Raw genomic sequence first — 2930 nt, 5'->3', positions numbered from 1 at the left:
CTTGCAAAGCCCTAGCACACCCCGCCGGGCAGAGGGCAGTGCAACTGGCTGTGGACAATTTTGCCTCCAACACTGCCTGGGGCCTGGCGGCAGCCCAGGACGCATTCCCTGGGCGTGTGGTGAGAGATGCTGATATCAGCGATGACTCAAAGCCCCGCAGAGCAGCACCTGGCAACCCTCTCTCCGCACACCCAGAGCTGCCAAACCAGGGGCACCAGTGAACAAATCCCCTCAAGCTAACTACTGTGGTGGCTTTATTTTTCCTTGGTCGTTTCCTCTTCTTCTCCATCCCTCCTCAGATTTTCCTTTGCTTCCTTCCTCCCTTCCCTGCCTCATCTTCCCTTGGAAATGAGAACCCCTTCCTCTGTCCCTATGTCTCCCTTCACCGCTCCCCCTCTCTCTGCCTGTGCTCCCACCTCCTCTCCTCACTGTCCCTTCACACCTTTCATCTCCATCTCTCTCTTGCACTCCCCCTGCCCTGACCCATCCCCACCTCCTCCGATACTCTCTCCTCCTCAGCCCAGGTGGCACCCCCAGGGTGCTTTCCAGGAGGGAGAGAGCTCAAAGCCCTCTTGGCAGGGCTCTCAGAGCAGGGAAATTCAGCTCAGCTTCTGAACCGGGCCATGAAGATTATCCTCCTAAACGTGGCTCACACTTTCAGCCAACGGTCTGACTCGTGAGTCACATCGCAGTTACCTGCTGGAGGTAACATGGGTCCTGTCCCTGGTCACCCATCTCACCCCTTGGCTGGGGGATCCTGCTCTGGAGCTGAGGCAGAAGGGGCAACGTGCCTGCAGCTCACGCTCTGGCTGGTATCAGCAGCCATGAAATGGGTCAGGCGAGGAGCTGCACCAGGTGAGAAACAGCTACAATGCCTTTTCTGTTGTCTCTGCTCCACCACCACGGTGTAAAGACCAGCAGCCAGAGGCAGAAACTTCCTCGGCAAACAGCTTGGGATCCCCCAGTATCCAGACCCCATAGGTGCTACATACTACCCTGGCATCCCTGCGGATCACAGTCCCTTCATTCTGCAACCCCAAACAGGCATAAGCAACCCCATGTGCACCAAACAAAAAGGTTGGACCACGATGTGTCCCCCGCTGCTACAACACACTATATGCCAAAAACTTATGGGTGGACAAATACATTAAACTGAAGCTTGCAGAGCAGCAAAGTGTCCCTGCAAGCCCAAGGGTCCAGCAGACGTGCCTAGAGGCTGTCAGCTCCCATCGGGCACAACGGAGGAAGGACAGCGCTCTCCAGCCTGCAAGCACGCTCCCTGAACCCGGGTTTGGCCCGGACACAAGCAGTCATTCAGAACGGAATAGGTGTGGACAAGTTTGACCCCAAGCAATAACCAAAGAGCATGTGAAAGTGGCAGCGAGCAAAGCTCTTGGCTTGTACAGCTGAGGGCAGGGACGGGGCTGTGCGGTTATTAGCAGACTGAGCTGAGCTAGCTACTCAATTACAGCTGTTTTATCCCCTGTCTGGATTTGAAACAGCTTCCTCCAATCTCTTCGTGACTCAGTGTCTTGGCATGGAGAACGCATGCCCGAGAGGTTAGCTTTTGAAATCCACCAGGGACGTTTCACCTTCCTAAAATAAAGAGTGGGCAAAGTATTTTCAACCTCCCTCCAAAAAATGCACACACACAAAAAAATCACTCCTTAGTAAGTGTATGTTGTTGGGGCTCAGCTGGCTTTGGGCTGGGGTAGATTTTCCTATTTATAATCATGCAGCTGTTTGCTGACTGAATAGCTCTATTTATTATTTGGCATGTTTACTAACCGCCTCAAATACCTTCTCTACCTGTAATTGTGGTGCAGCATACATTTTTTTTGTTTTTCCCCCAGATTTCTTCATTCAAGTGGGTTGTGTTACTCCCAGGCCCCGCGCTGTGGTTTGCTAAGGGTATTCATGGTTTGAGGGTATGAAGCGTTGGACTCAAGTGACCCTAAACTGTAGCGGACCTGCAAAGAGACACTTGGGGGAAAAAAATGGAGTCAATTTTTCAAGCCGTTTGTCCATGGGCACTCAGGGCTTTAAGATACTCTCTATTTGCCTTTCTTGAGAGCAGTCTCTCCTGAATGTGTTTCCTCCCATCTATGCTCATCTATCTTCTTCCCTTCCATGCTCTACTGAAACGGGTCAAAGCCAAACCCTTTATGCTTTCTAGAGTATGTGAGTCCTGAGTCTCGGGAGAGGAGAGGAGGCCTTAAAACGCAACACGGCAGGGGCTTGTTGGACTCTCGGTACCCCAATACTAGGGGAAGCTAATGCAGCCGGTTTCCCCAGGCACCCCACAAAGCACGGAAAGAACGGGGAGCTCTGGAAAAGCTGGCGGTACACCTCCCACCCAGACCCAGCACCCTGCCACCATGCCCTGCAGGACTTTGCTGCCCTGTCCTGCCTGTAACACGAGCTGATGGGTCTGCCTGTATTGTCCCACCCCTGAGAGTCCTCAGGACCCACTCGCCCTCCTTTGTCTCTGTGCTGGCATCTTGATGACTTGCTAATCCGGTCACCTGCCATCCTCCCAGCCCTCCTCCTGCCAGCGCTAAATGTCCCATCCACCCTCCATTCAGACCGATCTAAACAGCGCTGTTGCCATTCCCTGCAACCACGCAGGGCTCCTTTAATGGTGTGACATTTGTTTGGGAGAGCTTCATTGCCCAGGAGGGACCCTCAGCTTCTTTCTGCCTGAGGCCTGGGCAGCACCTCCTGTAATCACCAGGCTCCTGGTGGGAGCTGGCAGAGATAGGGGTGGAGGAGGGTTGGTTTGGCGTTAAGATTTGGGCTTTTTTTATAAACAAAGCAAACTGAGTGGTTCCTGGAGGTATAAAACCACTCCAGACCATGTCAAAGTATGTCCAAATCTCTTTATCAGTATACCTGCAGCAGGCAGTGCCCTTTGTGGACCACAGGGGCTG

Source organism: Gymnogyps californianus, chromosome 14, assembly GCF_018139145.2.
Source record: "Gymnogyps californianus isolate 813 chromosome 14, ASM1813914v2, whole genome shotgun sequence".
NCBI classification, from domain to species: Eukaryota; Metazoa; Chordata; class Aves; order Accipitriformes; family Cathartidae; genus Gymnogyps; species Gymnogyps californianus.
The sequence above is the reverse complement of the archived record's forward strand: the minus strand, read 5'-3'. Positions refer to the sequence as shown.